The sequence below is a fragment of the Rattus norvegicus genome, chromosome 8 (assembly GCF_021556685.1).
Source record: "Rattus norvegicus strain SHRSP/BbbUtx chromosome 8, alternate assembly SHRSP_T2T, whole genome shotgun sequence".
NCBI classification, from domain to species: domain Eukaryota; kingdom Metazoa; phylum Chordata; class Mammalia; order Rodentia; family Muridae; genus Rattus; species Rattus norvegicus.
This window is the reverse complement of record NC_141541.1, coordinates 54139160-54155462: the sequence shown is the minus strand read 5'-3', so window position 1 is coordinate 54155462 and position 16303 is coordinate 54139160. Positions and strand designations below refer to the sequence as shown.

Genomic DNA, 16303 nt, shown 5'->3' with positions numbered 1-16303 from the left:
TACAGGTACGCATGTGGTGCACACATATATATGCAGGAGAAAGTTTATTTACATATGTAAATCTAAAACAAAGGAACCAACAAAACCTGAAGAGAGCTGAAGGGAGAGCAAGGCTCACTCCTGTGCACATCCATAAAACTTCACTAGCACCTGAGCCCAAACCGCCTGAGACTGAGCCTGTTGTGGTGAGGGTGCTTCCCAGTATGTATTGTGGCCTGGCAGTGGTGGCACACATCCTCAGTCCCAGCACATTGGAGGCAGAAGTCTGGTCTTAAGAGTGAGTTCCAGTACAGCTGTGGCTACACAGAGGAACCCTGTCATGAACCCCCTCCCTCCCACACACAAAAACACATATGAACAAAAAAGTACACACTGGAAAAGTGTTCTCAGGGCTTAATGCTACTTTCCCAGAATTATAACACTTAACCCTTCCTTTTCAGTTCCTCCCAAAAAGATTACATGTACATAAGCAAACACACATAGAAGATAAGCATCAGAAGCATTTCCTGTGTTTGAAGACTGTGTCAAAAAGCAGAGTCTTAGCAACCAATCATCTTAGACTGGAGCAGACGCCACACAGTGGAAGACTGTCCTTACGTAGAGCTCTGTCCATCCTAGTAGCTCCTCTTACTTTTTAAAGCCCTATAATCTGACACAAAAAGCATACATGAGTCACCAGGGCACATACATCTCTACATCTGAATCTGCTCTTCTTAGAACTAAAATAGTAATTTTTACAGGTAATATGAAGTTTCTACTGAGAAAAAAATGATCAATAGACAAGTGGCTAAAATAGAGGGTGAACAACTCCTCCCTCCCCCACACGCCTCCAAAAAGCCCTCACCATGTAACAGACTCTAGAATATTAGAGATCAGGCTATCCTCAAGACTGAAAAACCAATTTGGTTGTTCCATAGCAATTATAGCAATTTTAAAAGTACATTCCCAGTACTTTAGAGTCAGGCACTAGGTTTACACTGAGACAGATCATTAATACCCTTAACTCAACTCTACATCATGACAGCTAAACAGGTCGTGTCAGCTGTGGGACTGGAGAGATGGCTCAGCAGAGTAGATCCTAGCCGGGTGGGGTGGCGCATGCCTATAATCCCAGTACTTGAGAGGCAGAGGCAAGTGGATCTTTGTGAATTTAAGGCCAATCTGGTCTACAGAGTGAGTTCCAGGATGGCCAGGGCTACCGAGAGAAATCCTATCTTGAAAACCAAACACACACACACACACACACACACACACACACACACACACACACACACACACACAGAGAGAGAGAGAGAGAGAGAGAGAGCGACAGAGCAACAGAGAGAGACAGAGACAGAGAGACACAGAGAGAGAGACAGAGAGACAGAGACAGAAAGACAGAGACAGTGACATGTAGCATGTTCTGTTGGAAACATGCAATAACCTTTTATGAGAAGTCCTTTAACCAAAGATCTTGCTGAAAAGGGTCTCGTTTGCCAACAGAGTGTTATCTTATGATCCTGAGATAAGGAAGTGAAAAATTAAGCAATATGAATGTACATATGACTGCTTATTAATAGTGGTTCACTGAAATCACTCAATTATTTTGGTGACACCTCACCCACAGGACTGGTGATAGCTATCTTTCTTTAAACTTGAAGGAAAACAGAATCTAGGGTAAAGTGTTACCACTAGAGATAACTGCAAAGACACAGAGAAAGCCAGCCAAGAACCAGGGAGACAGGCAAAGCAAGGCAGCTAGAGGGAGATCCATTTACATGGTAGATTAAAAAATATATAAATTGCATTTTGAAGGCAAGGGACACGATTCTAGAGTGTAAACATGATGCACACCCATACACACACAGAAGACACACACACACAGAACACACACACACAGAACACACACACACACAGAACACACACACAGAGAGAACACACACAGAGAGAAAACACACACACACACACACACACACACACACACACTCTATATGCATATAATTACTAAGATCAGTCATGCCTGGTGTGGCAAACATACTTATCATCCTAGAACTTGGGAGGCTGAGGCAGGGGCCATCTTGTTTGAGGCCAGCTTTGGGCCACCTAGGAAGAGACTGAAATCACTAAAAATAGACAAAGCAAACAACCCTTAAAAGACCTGTTAAAATGCTTTGTTTCCTATACACAAGATCTTTAAAGTGGTTCCCTTAAAAGCACAAACAAACACAAACAAAAACCCACCTCAGTTACTTGCAACTTAATAAGAAAAAAAAAATAATGAGAGGACAGTAAGACTCTAGGCTGGAGGTAAGAGACAGCTTCACACCAGAGCACAGAATGGAATGGAGAAGCTTATACCCAGCATATTTAGGCTTCTGGTGAGATCTATGGTTGGTGGGGGAGATCTCTGAATAGAAAGTCCCTGACTGAAGACAGCAGTGTACCACGAGCTGCCCAGGAACTGGACATCCATCAGAGGCAGGGCACTAGATTTTAAGCGATCCCTCTCGAACAGTACCTGTTCCCTGACCCCCCATTCCCTTAAGAGGGGCCTAATTATTCTAATAATATGTTTTAGTTGCTAAACTTGGCCTAATTAAAGAGCTTTGAGGAGACCGCTCGTCTTGAGAAACACAAGAATAAGCTCTTCTGAAGGGTTACCATCAGAAGCTCACTGGGCCATGCCACCCACTAATTAAAATGCCCAAGAGACATTCGTCTGGCAGTAAACACTAATTACCAAAACACATCAAAGCTTCTCAAACATGACAGAATGATTAATTTTGTGATTTCCAAAATAAGGGATTTTCTTTCATTTAAAAAAAACTTCTTTTTATAAATATCTAAGTACCTTATTTTTCTAAAATAATTGGAAAGTTCTCAAAATTGTTATAGAGTCCAGGCTGGTGGAGTGAGCTGAGTTCTGCTTTATCTCCACAATGACATATCGGTTGTCCTTGGATAAAACGTTCATAGTGCCAGCAGCCCCAGCTCCACTTTGTTAAATGGAAGTCAACTGTCACAGGCCAGGACCAGTGAGAAGCTCCTGGATTTGGGGATGAACTTGTGCTTTTAAGAGTTACCATATACTACAAATCTTGAATTTTCAATATTTAAAAACACATTTATTACACGTTCACTCAGCACCATTCAGGGACTAATTAAGAATTTTGTCAGCGTTCCAGGCTCTCCAACAGCCGCCTGTGCTGCACAGAGCTGTTCTATACAGCAGCCCTCATCACCGCTGGGGTCCTGGTGTGAGGCGTTAGTGGCAGCATACTGGGTAGACTGGGATACTCACACCACACGGAACTGCAACTACAAACATCCACACACGACTTCTGTAACTGTGGGTGAAGCTGTGTCTGTCACTTAAACAGCCTCGGGCACATCAGGCTCCCCCTGACCAGCACTTGTCTCTAATGCTCCTCCATGGTGCTCTGTGCTCCTGGCCTTCAGCTCTGTCTTATGAGCTCGGGCACATTCACACCTTCGCCTCAGCTTTTATGTTCATCACCGGACTACCCCCACCTGTCAGTTTGCTCTCAGTCTACGATAGGTGGGCGTGCCAGGGAACTAACAGCCTGCAGTTTCGGTCCCCGTGGAAACCTGCCTTTCAGTGGTCTGCTGACAACTGGTTGCTTTACGTGCCTACATACTCAGTAGGCAGGAAGCAAAACCGCAAGTCCAGATTGGATGCTACCCTCTGATGGAGAGATCCAGAGTAGGCGTAGCCTACACTTACGCAGTCAGAGGATCTGAATCAACAGTGGGTTCTGAATCCACTCAACAGTCAAGGAGAAGTCTGAGCTTCAGGATTCCAGCTACACGTAACTTCCTCCAGGTCATTTGGTGAGACAGCTCTCCTGTATCTTGGCTGCCAATACCAGCCCTGAGAGTCTCAACTATCCTCAGGACCTTAGCTTCCGATCATCTAGATTCTTGCCCTTCTTTCTCCCAGGCAGACATCAACGAGACACCTGCTATGTGAAGTCTGCCATGCAGATCTTTTTCACCACTACTAAGCTAATTATTGAAATGTGGTACAGATTTAAGTTTTCTTTAACTGTTGGGGCTGGGGATTTAGCTCAGTGGTAGAGCGCTTACCTAGGAAGTGCAAGGCCCTGGGTTCAGTCCCCAGCTCCGAAAAAAAGAACCAAAAAAAAAAAAAAAAAGTTTTCTTTAACTGCAATGTGGCTCCATCCAGTTAAAACAGAAAACAAAGTAAGTCTCCATTTTCTTCCCTTTTGAGTTCTTATCAAAAGTGGAGCAGAGGTTCTCTTCCTCACTTAGCAGTTATCACAGGTCAGTTGCCATGGATCCTCAGGTGCCCTCCCCCACCACGCGTGAAGTTTTTCAAACATCAATAGCACTCTGACGCTCACACACCCTCCAAAGGTGACAGAATAATGAATGGGCTTGCCTCGGAATTCGCGCGCTCTGTCCCAGTCTGCCTGCTCGAGGTAGAGGTGGGGATAGGCTGTGGAATACTCAGGTTCTAACCTCTCAAAGATTGGAACACAGGCCAGTCTACGCTTACCTAGACCAGTCTCACTGGAGTCTAACCTCTGGCCACTAGCAGAGCAGAAGAGGGGAGCTAACATTCCTTAAAGGTTTATTTATTTATTCATTTATTATATATGAGTACATGGTAGCTGTCTTCAGACACACCAGAAGAGGGCATCAGATCCCATTACAAATGGTTGTGAGCCACCATGTGGTTGCTGGAATTTGAACTCAGGACCTCTGGAAGAGCAGTCAGTTCTCTTAACCGCTGAGCCATCTCTCCAGCCTGCTAACATTCCTTAAAATAAGTCACTTTTCCACTCTGTGCAGCCAGTCTCCATTCTTCAGAGCTGCTGGAAACCCCTGCAGGTCAAGCAGTAGGCAGAGACTGTGTTTCCTGAGATGAAATGTGAACACAGTCAGTGCTGGCCTTATGTGGTGGCCTGAAACCATGTCTGCCCTTCTAAACTAATCATAGCCAGCAGCCCTTTCTTGTGCCCCTTGGTTCTATCATTTGTTCTTCTTCCACCCATGGAAACAACTTCCTGTTTATCAAACAAATGCTTCTTTCCAAAAGAGCCAGAGTGAGGCCAAAATAACTCAAGCTGCCCGCAAGCAGGTTAATGAGAACACTCACTTTGCTCTCCTATTGTCCTCTGACGTGAAGGTCAGGGTGCTGCAGGGTGGAGGAAGCAGGCTTGGTGCTCTGTTTCCTGGCAGCAACACACAGCAGGGTCCTGGGCCCACTGGGGTGCTTCTTATAGTCTGTCCTGCTTGTCAGTGGTTGGTGCTGTATGTTTCTTCTCCCAGACTCACCAACACATCAACACCATCTATGAACTCTACCCCCAAAAGTTCCCAGAATCCAGCAACTTCTCATGCTGGGCTTCACCCTTTCTAGCATCACTGACTGGGGTGAACAGCCACCAGATTATCGAGATCTCCTACGTATTATCCCTAATTCTGCCCAAGGCTTTCTGTATCTGTTCTCTGAACAGTCACAGGCAGTGAGAAGGGAATACAAACAGGTCCCCTGTACCTTCATGGTCTTCCTCAATGGCTACATCTTACACAATTATAGAACAGAAGCAAGGCCCAGAATCTACATGGGTGTGATTTGTATACAGCTCTCTGTCATTTTATCATGCATGTAAATATGTAGCAATCTCACTGTAATCAGGATGCAGAACAACTGCCAGCTATTCTTTCTGGAGTTAGTACTTGGTGAGAATGTCTGCACGTGTGCACACAAGTAAGCCTGTCTTAACTCCAGGGTCCAGAGGGTAGAGACCTCCTACTACCCTTCGCTCTCCCTGCACTGCTCTGTCATGTTCAAACGCAGAAACAGTGCTCTTGCCTTATGACCGCTGTTCTCTCCCAGCAACATGTGAACTTTGATAGCCTTACGGCCTTCTCCCTGAGTACTCCCTCGACTGCCCTTTGATTTTTATCTTACGTGTGGGTGTTTTATTGGCATGCTTATCTGTGTATCGCGTGTGCCTGGTGACCATGGAAGCCAGAAGAGGGCATCAGATCCCCTGTACCTGGAGTCTCAGAAGGTTGTAAGAAACCACGTGGATGCTAAGAACTGAATTCTGGTCCCCCTTCAAGAGCAGCAGGAGTTGTTAATGACTGAGCCAACTCTCCATTGCTTCCCCCTCCCGACTGCTGCTCCCCACCCTGGCCCCAGAGTCTTCACACGTTATCATCTTCTGACTAATTACACATCTGTGCAGTTTGCATGTTGTCTCTCCTGCTAACATGTGTCAACAGGGAGTTATGTCTTCTGGGTTCCTCCCAGCTTCTTGCACTCATACGCTAGCTGGCCAGATGAAGCACTTGACATGTGTATATTGTTCAGAGAATAGTGACATGGGAAATGTAACCAGTACAAAGGGACCACTGCTCTCAATCTGTGGATGCAGGACCCACCAACAAAGTTCTGACTACATTTTTTTTTTAACTCTCTTTGCCACTAAGCAGGGTTTGTAAACTAAGGGCATTTTATGTTCTTTTTAAATGCTAGCCTTTAGATATGAAGACCATTACATGAATATATATAAGAATGACTGATTTTTACAGGGCTCTTTAAAAAGTATTTTCTGAAGCATAAGGCCTGGTAGTTTGTGATAAGGTACCTCCTATCCCAAAAGTCATGAGAAATGTTACTCATGGCTTCCTGCAGTAGAAACAGATGTCTCTCGTGTTACCCCAGTGCATCAGCATAGGCGGGCTAATCTGAATGATGCTTCTATCCTGAGTTCCTACAAGGTAGAAAAACAATCATGCAGTGCGCTTCCGTTTGTGTAGGAGGAACAGAAAGGCAATGTTAAGTGAATAATGTTAATTTAACATTAAAAAATGTTAAATGTGACTGCTTACCAAGGTAGAATTTATCCTTCTTCTAGTGTACTCTCTTTTAGGTAGGGACTGTTCAATTCTAAATCCAAGACACAAAATGTTCAAAACAGGCCTAGAATCTTGTTCAAAAGCACAGGAGTTATTGAGAAGTCAACTGGATGTGGTTCCTAAGTGGAATAATTTGAGCAGCAAGAGAAAAATGACACAAGACAGGAGGCAGCTCAGTGGCAGAGAGGAGAGAAAGGGAGAAGATGGTGATGGAGAGAAAGAAGGAAACCTCGGTGGACTAAGGCACGCCAGCCACATTCAAATCTATGGACTCACAGTCTTACCAGAAAGAAAGAAAATCAAACCGAGTGGCCCACTGGACACTGTCAGATACCGACTTGTTTGGAATTTGACCTTCCTACGCTCTCTAGTTTTTTAAAGCAAAGTTCTTTATAGATAGATGCTGAAAGCATGAAAGAATTAAAAACTACCAGTTTGCAACATCTGGGGGTGAACTTTGCTTTGAGACATGGTCCGGCTGTGTAGCCCAGGCTGCCCTGAATCAAGCTTGCTCCATAACTTAGTCTAGCCACAGACTCCAATTGTCCCATCTCAACCTCTGCAGTATCCGGACTACAAGGACCTGCTACGTGGGCAGCCTCCACTTTGTATCTTTGCATGGAACAATGTCTCTAGGTGACCATGTGAGAGGAGCAGCTTGAACTGGCCAAGGTCAAGAGAAAACCCTGTCAGGAAGGGATTATAGGCGCATAGCTAAGCCTGCAGGGTATCTGAATGTCACTAAAGCAGAAACCCAGTCAGTATCCAATATTTGAAGCACACTGATAGAAGAGATGTAGAGAATTTCTGCCTCTCCACCAGGGAATTCCACCTACGTTTAAGCAAATTGTAACTACAACTGGCCCGTTACAAGAAACTGAGAGCGAGGAGGCCATGTTTCCTGACATGAGACACAATCAGCAAAGCCAGTACTTAGACATCTTACAAGACAGCCCAGCTCCTTAATCAAAGGACACCTAGGAAAAGGAACGAATGGAAACTATGTGGCAAGTGGAGAACCAAGGGCTTCCAGATTATAAAAGGCACGAGTAAGACAGTTCTGTGTCAAGCCCTAGCGTGCTGTAAACAGGCTTCATGGGCCATTCTGGTGCAAGTTTGGATGACCAAATTACCAAGACAAACAGAAGACAGTGCGGGCCTGGCTCCCAAGCTTCAGAGGAGAGTTAGAACTCGACTAGAAACTGGGCAAAGGCCGTTTGTATGGTATCCTAGCAGTGAATCTGGCTACTTTCTCCATGTGTTGAGAAGTGGAAAGAGGCAGAGCAATGGACTAACTCATCTGGGCGAGGAAATGTAAACACAGAATAGCATCCGGGCTGAGACACGGCTACTTCTTACCGCTCCCATCCAGGTCATCTATGAGAGAAAGATCAAAAGGCAAAGCAGGAAGACATGAAACTGTGCACTGAGAGGGAAGGAGTTGCAGTTGTTAACCTTACAGGGATATAGGATTTTAAAAGAGATCGGGGCAATGTACACTGAGACTACAGGAGCTATGTCCTAAGGGCAAGACCTTAGACACTGAAGACTTCATTGTATGAACTTGAAAATTCATTTGAAAGAGGAAACCCTGAACTGAGTGTGTCACTGAAGGAATCCACTCCTCCTTGAAAACAGATCCCCAGGGAAGTGTTTCGCCATTAGCACACAGAGATTAATGCAACTGTGGTCCACACAGGCCATGCTCCACTTTGAGCTGGTAGCAGACATTGGCAGAATTAGCAACACAGTACTGAGTTTTTAGTCATGGCAGAATTAGTAACATAGTACTGAGTTTTTAGTCATGAAAGACATGGGACTGTGGGGGTCAAGAAGATTTAAGTCACAGTTAAAGAGTGTTGCTGAAGCCAGGCCATGTGTGGCAAGGGAGGGGTTCCTGTAAGAAAACCCTGAAGATGCCCTGGGTGACACTGTGAAGGTGACACCTGACTTGTAATGGAGAGACACTAGAAGGCCAGGACCATGCGACATCCACTGAGGAAAGCTGCAGGCACCTAGCAGAGCCAGCTAGGAGAGAGGCCGCGTGATAGGCAAAACAGATAAAGGGCTGGGGGTACTCATGCCTTGTGGAGCTCAGGTGGTCCCACCATGAGCCCCAGCTGCAGGCCCCAGAGCTAAAATCTGGTGTTTTCACTGCTGCGCTTGGTCTTGCTTTGACCCAATAGCTCTGTTCTAGGCTCCGTTCTTTTCTTTTGAAATGGGAAAGTATATTCAGAGCTACTGTGTATTTGAAGTGTGTGAGTTATGATTTTATAGGGATTTACAGCTAGGAGGCCACCTTGAGTCTTCTATGACACTGGTGGAACACTGTTAAAAATTCTGTGAGACTTCAGAAGTCGGACTGAATATTCACACTGTAGATAGCAGTGAACCACAGCATGAAAGGTTATGGCTTGAAAGTGTTATGTTGAGAGGCTCTGGGATCACCATGGAGACAAATTTCTGGGCATATCTGTAAGGAACTTTCTAGATTAAGTTACATAACATGGAAAGTCCAACCTAACTACAGAGGGATCCCACACCGGCATTCAACACTGTCTGCCTACTGACTCTGGATGCAATGTGTCAGTGTCTGTGCCCACCACTCCTCCATGCCATGATCAAATGTAAATCGAAATAAACCTTCAAGTTGCTTCTTGTCCAGGATTTTATTACAGAAACGAGAAAAGTAATAATACAGAAGGGCAAAGGAGAAGAAAACTGAAAAAAAAAACATTAAAAATTAGCAAAGAAGAAGGCATGAAAATGCATACGTGTAACTGCAGCATGTGGGGAGAGGCAGGAGGGTGCAGGTTTGAGGCTATCCTGAGCTACATGTTTAAAATTTAAAACCTAGCCATGGCAATCCTACTCAGAGCCACAGCTAAGCCCCTAGCTGTATGCACTCAACGTTAAGAGTAGGAGGTGGGGCAGGGAGCGAGCAGCTGCCAGGAGCCCAAGAAGCCAGAACTGCTCAGAGACGCCACCTCGCCCAGAAGATCCTGGAGTCCTCCTTCAAGTTCAGATGAGCAGCTTGGTGAACAGTCCAGAAAACTAGCCCTTTGGAGCAAGGATAAAATGAAAACGGAAGCACACACTGGAGCTGCAGTGGGCTCAGGATGGCTGGCCTGCCATTAAATCACCTGACAAAACAAAGTGCACCACCCAAGGTAACACCAGAACCACTGCAGTGATCACTTTTCCTGCCCCACAGTGACAATGACAACAACGGGAAGCAGCAGAAGTGGCAAGGTGGTTGGCAGGCAGAAGTGCTTGCTGTCAAGGCTGGTGACCACAGTCAAAGGCTGGTATTCATATGGTGGAGGGAGACCGGCCCCGACTGGCCGTCCGTCTGACCTCCGTGTGTGCTGTGGCACGTACACACAAAATAAATGAAACGTGTTTACAAAAAGTGAAAACAGGAGTGAAAGATTGAGATCTTTGGAGCTAACAGACAAAGACGTAGCCATGATTGCTGTGCTGAAGAGCGCTCAGGAGAAGGCGAGCAAAGGGATAGAAAGAGTCTTTAAGGTAAGACCTAAACACTAAACCTAGTCTAAAGCTGCAAAATATCTAGACTAAGACGTTACTACAGGGAGGGGGAGCACAGGCTTACGCTCTAAGGACTTGGGAGCCTGAGGAAGAAGATTCAGTGCTCCAGGCCAGCTGTGGCCACGCAGTGAGCCTGTCTCAAAAACAAAGCAAAAGGCAGTACCCTTAAGATAGGTGTTATGACCAAGCTGCTTAAAGTCCCTTACATGAAAGGAAAACAGTATTTATGAGTAAAACGATAAACTCCTTGAATTTAATCAGAAATATTCAAAATTGCAAATATAAAACAGCTGGGAAAAAGAAACAACAGCATTAGCATAATGTTGGTAATTGTCAAACCTGGGTGGTGAGGGCATCAGGGTTTACCCGAGACCCTTCTCCCTTCCATCTAGTGAACATGCTCACAGTGAAATGGACTTCCCTGGTACATCACTGCTCACTAGTATCAACATCAGGACCGAAGCGTGGGTCCATAACTAGACAAACACATGAAATGTGCCCTTGATGAGTCTGACACACGAACATCATGTTAAGGGACACCAGCTTTGGTCCCAGAAGGACAATACAGGGTGATTTCATTTACATATGTCCCTAGAGCAGTTAAGGTCAGAACAGAAGGAAGGACAATGCTTTGGAGGGACAGATCAGTGGTCAGTGATTAAGACCTAGAGTTTCCATTCTATAGAATACAAAGTTTATAGATGATGGGATAGCAGTGTTATTATTAATGTTACTAAAAATGGTCAAAATAATTCTGTGTACTGAATATTTTACAGCTTTTTTAAAAAATGGAATGTCAGCTGGAATATCTTCAAGACATCAAATTTTGAAGATATATTGAAATTGATGTATTAATTACAAATATAAAATGAAAAACTCTTTATAGATGTCAATAAAGGATATGATTAAATACTTTGGCCCTATTACCTGGATAAGGAAGACTACATTTTCCTAAAAGGGTTAAAACATAGTTTGAAAAGTCTCTCAGGGAAAATGTGTGTATACAGATATACATAGACACATATACATGTATACTTATGTACACACACAAAACAGAAAAATTCCTTTGGAACATACATATACTAAATTCAGCAAAGAAGTATTTGGCATGGTTATGATGGCAAGTACCCAAAGTCCCAGCAGCACTTAGGAGGCAGGAGGATGGCGAGCTCCACAATGAGGCCTTATCCCAAAAACCTTCCATGAAAAAAACCCCACAAACAGCAGGCTGAGGAGATGATGGTTCAGTCAGTAAAGTGCCCGCTGTGCAAGCAGGAGGACCCAAGCTCACACCCTGAGTAGCCATGTAAAATGTTGGCTTTGGTACACGCCAGTAATCCGACCCCCTGGAAGGTGGAGACAGGAGGATTCCTGAAGCTCACTACCCCCCGAGTCCTGCTGAAACAGTGAGTTACAGGTACTGAGAGACTGTATTTCAAAACTATGGTAGAGAGAAAGGAAAGCAGCCAACACCAACCTCGGGCCTCTGCGTGCACCAAGCACACATGGCACAAATAACATCTTGATCAGAAAACTGCCAACCTCGTTCTGAGTGAAGCGCTGAGAAGGCACAGTGGCCTCTGCAGCGTCCTGCACAGAGTACAACATAAATGAGCTATGTAAGATATTGAGAAAATCAAACGACAGACGAACAAATGACTGGGGAGGAAATGGCTGCTACTGTCTGATCAGTGAGCAGATAAGCTCGGTGGTGTGGTTATCTGCCTCCACTGTAAGGCCTGCCTGCACAGATAACTAGTCTTCATAGTCAAAAAGAATAAACACTCGGTGGGACAACACGAGTTTTGTTTAGAAGGATACAAAGAATGTGTATGGTTAAAATAACATGTTTTTAAAAGTGACAGCAAGCTAGCACATATATGTGCCTATGCTAATGTCCCTGACCATCTAGAAAGTAACAATATAAAAGTTCTCAATGGAACATGGACCTCGGTGTATAGCATGCAATGGTTATACAACTTTGCCCTTACCACTTCCTGCCCTACTGGCAGACTCTGAATGCTCCATGGCATAAATAAATCTGTTTGTGGGAGTTCCTGGGTTTCATGCATGTTGGCACCACTGAGTGTGGGCATGTTATTGTGCACTGTGTAAAGGTTATCCTTTATTATTCAATGCTCATTTCTCTGCCCCCATATCTGGTTGCAATCCAGACATGGCACTGCAATGCTTATTCTAAGAATCTCTGTCTCAATGTTATGTAAACATTACTCCCCATTCATTCTCTGATTTGTCAATAAAAGCCAATGAGCAGGGAAGAGGGTAAGACTGGACTTCCAATCCCAGCCAGGGGGTGGGGGTGGGAGTGGGGGTGGGTGGTGTCTATAAGGAGAGAGTTGGAGAGACATCCTGAGAACACACCTGAGCAGAGAGAGCTAAACCAATGGCAAATGCAAGTATCTCGGGCACTCTGATTGGGAGGTAGCCAGGTTAGCTCACAGGATTAAAATAAGTCAATAAATGCTCAGATTTTCTGCCATAAAGCTTGGTTAAATAAATCTTACAGTCTCTGTCTCACTTATTTAGGAATTGTCTGAGACAGATAAAAATTATCCCTTTTAAAACTGAACTAACAATTGGGAAATATTATCTTAAGTAAGTGAGAGTCAATCACTCACACTTCAGCAGATTCCTCTTAAATTAGCACTTTGTCTTAAATGCCTTGGGTTCTGCTGGCATCCAGAGAGCTTTATTTGACAAAGTGCTGGTTTTAAGAGCACATGATAGGAAGTTTAAGGAAATGTATCTCAAGAAATCATATTGGGGGAGTTTTGAATTGTGAATTTAGTGATCTGCAAACCTAGGTAGTTCCTCAATCCTACTGGAAGAACCACACTGTCATGGCTGCCCTTTTACAATGCAGTGCTAAGAAGCAATATTCATTTCACTAAGTCCGTAATCCCCTCCACTATTTCCAAGTCAAACCTCCTATATGCTTCCTTTTCTCTGTACACTCAAATAGTAAATACAAAACGTGTTTCTCCCCTATGTCAAAACTCACATACCTAAAGTAAGTAAGCAGAAAAAAAATGACCATTCTCTGCTTGACTTGAAATACATGCATGCTGTGTCAGACACCCATTGAACAAGAAGAGCAGGCCAAGACTGTAATACTGTTCATCAGTCCAATTGCACTCACTCCTCTCATTCGGCTGATCTATAAGTAGTTGGTTTCTGTGGGAACCATTCTGAGAATTGACAAGGACCAAAACTTATAGAATCCTGGCTTGTGATATGGCTCAGTATACCTCTTGTAATATGGCTCAGTACACCTCCTATGATATGGCTCAGTATACTCTTCTGATATGGCTCAGTACACCTCCTGTGATATGGCTCAGTATACCTCCTGTGATATGGCTCAGTATACCTCCTATGATATGGCTCAGTATACTCTTCTGATATGGCTCAGTATACCTCCTGTGATATAGCTCAGTATACTCTTCTGATATGGCTCAGTATACCTCTTGCCCATGGAGTATAAGGATTATGTTGGCTTTCTAGAACCAAAAATAAAAGACAAACTCCTTACTGTCAAGATGTACTTTGGTAAGTCAGATGTAAGCAAGCGAGGGTGTTAGAGGACTCGGTAGGTTGGGAACATAATGGCCTGCTTTCAGCCCCTGAATCTCACATGGAGGCAGAAGGGTGGAAGAGATTCCATAGAGTTGTCCAATGACCTCGATGTGGAGACCTGGCACGTACACGCAGAGCATAAAAATACTATACACTAACTAATAACTGTGTGACTGAGTATATGGGTGAATGTGAATTGGTTATAAAAAGCGAAGAAGAAAACTAAAGCAAACATGAGATACAGAATAGTAAGCTGTAGGAAAATGAAGTTCCGATACAGTTGTCTCTAATAAGAAATGCAGGAAAGATTCTGAAGTAAGTGGGAGACACATGGGAAAAGAGGGTAGCAGAAAGAAATGGGACAATATCTAGACCTTACAGTGGAGCACAAAGAACAGCCAAATGTAAAAGGAGCAGGAGAGGAGAATGTATTAGGAGCTACAGTGGAGAAGATATAGAGATAGGGCTATGTGTTCTAAGCCCTCATGGGACAGACTTGGTGAGCAAGCTGCAGGAGCTGGGTGAGAGGACTGCAGTAGTGGAGATGTCAAGTGTACTCCAGTCTCTGGTTCCCTAGGCAAGGCCAGCATAAACATAGCTAGTGAGACCGACCAGACAGCTTCCTTCTATCCCTGCATTTGGGGAGGTCCCCTCTGAGCTCAGCACCCCTACATGGCCACACTATAGAGCTGTGATGCTAGAAGCTAGTACTTCTCTTGCTGGTCTACCTCTGCCATCAAACTCCAGGGCAGATAGACTGCCCTTTATTGGAAATGCTTGAGACCAGAATTTCCAATTTCAGCCTTTATTTTTATTTTGAATACTTATATAACTTTTACCAGATATCATCTCTCATCTAAAAACCTAAAATGCTTCAAAACAAAACAAACAAAAACAAAAACAAAAACAAAAACAAATCATATTGGCACTCAAAGGCGTCTGATTTCGAAGCATTCCCCAGTTGAGGTTCCTGGTCAGGCATTCTCAGTGTGGAGCGCAGACTCATCACAGCTTCTAGATTGGCATCACAGAAGTGCATTTACATAACTGATAGCAATTACAGCAGACAGTGAGCAGTGCCACTCACTCACTTTGAACTGGACCTCAGTAACTTCTCGAACACTTTTCGCTATGTGAACGACATAGAGATTAGCAGTGAGACTGGCTCTCTTCTGCTTACAAGCACACCAAGTCTTAGAAGTCCAGACTTCTAAGTCTACCAGTCAAACGCTAAACTGACAATGGCCAAAGTGAAATGCATTTAGTGCTTTCAAAATAGGGTGCACTTAAATACGGAAGTTCTGAACAGTGTATGGACTCAGGCTGTGGCCTTGCCTGAAGAAAAGCTCTGCCCTCCCCTTGGTTTTGGGATGGAGTGAGGTCTGTATTTGCCTGGGAGCCTCAGACTTGCCAGAAGGTCTAATAATAAAATAGGAACACTAGAAAGACCAACCATGTGAAATTAAGTGTAGGACTCTGGGACATCATGTCAATCGTCCTGAAAATTGAGGTCAACTGCATGGGCAATCAATGAACCAACCAATCAACCAACCAACCAACCAATCAATCAACCAATCAAATAACTGACCGACTGACCAACCAATCAGGTGTGCATAAAATAAGACTGTGGACGCAAAGGCCGAGCCTCCCTGAAGTAATATTCTGTCATGCTGTCACACACTCGAGTCAAAGCACACTAGGCAAAGGACAATGAAGACGCTGTACCAGCACTTCTGGCCCGGCTGTACACCTTCCTTGGCTGGTTTTCCCGATATCCTTTCCCTGGAAGAGGGCACAGCTGTGAGTTCTGTAAGTCCTTCCAGCAATCACATCTGAGTGGCTCGGGGGGATTTCTCTTACACTTGGGGCCAGAGTGAGAGTGATCATGCTAAACCCTGCACCAGCAAAATAACCTCTTGTACAATGCTCTAGCTACCATTCAAATGCCACTGTAACTAATCTAAAATTCAAACTTCAGTTCCACAGTTGAACCTGCTACATTTCCAAAGAGAACAGCAGCATGTAACCAGCAGCTGACATGTTGGGAACCATATTCCTGGACTTTATCTGGCCTTCTCGAGCCCAACACACTTGGTTTTCAATCTCATGTAGACTTCCAACTCTTTGTATTTTAATTCATGATATTTAACCTGATCACACTTGTATAATTTCTGCCACTGAAGCATAGACATCAAAAGAAAAAACATCCATGTCTTCTTTTAACATCACAAAATTCCTCCTTTGTGTGGCCGCACCAGTTCTC

General features: G+C 44.3%; 1 protein-coding gene across 2 annotated transcripts in view; it reads right to left on the bottom strand.

Moving 5' to 3' along the window:
- Positions 1–16303, bottom strand: part of Sik3 (SIK family kinase 3) — a 211128-nt gene that overhangs the window by 73939 nt on the left and 120886 nt on the right.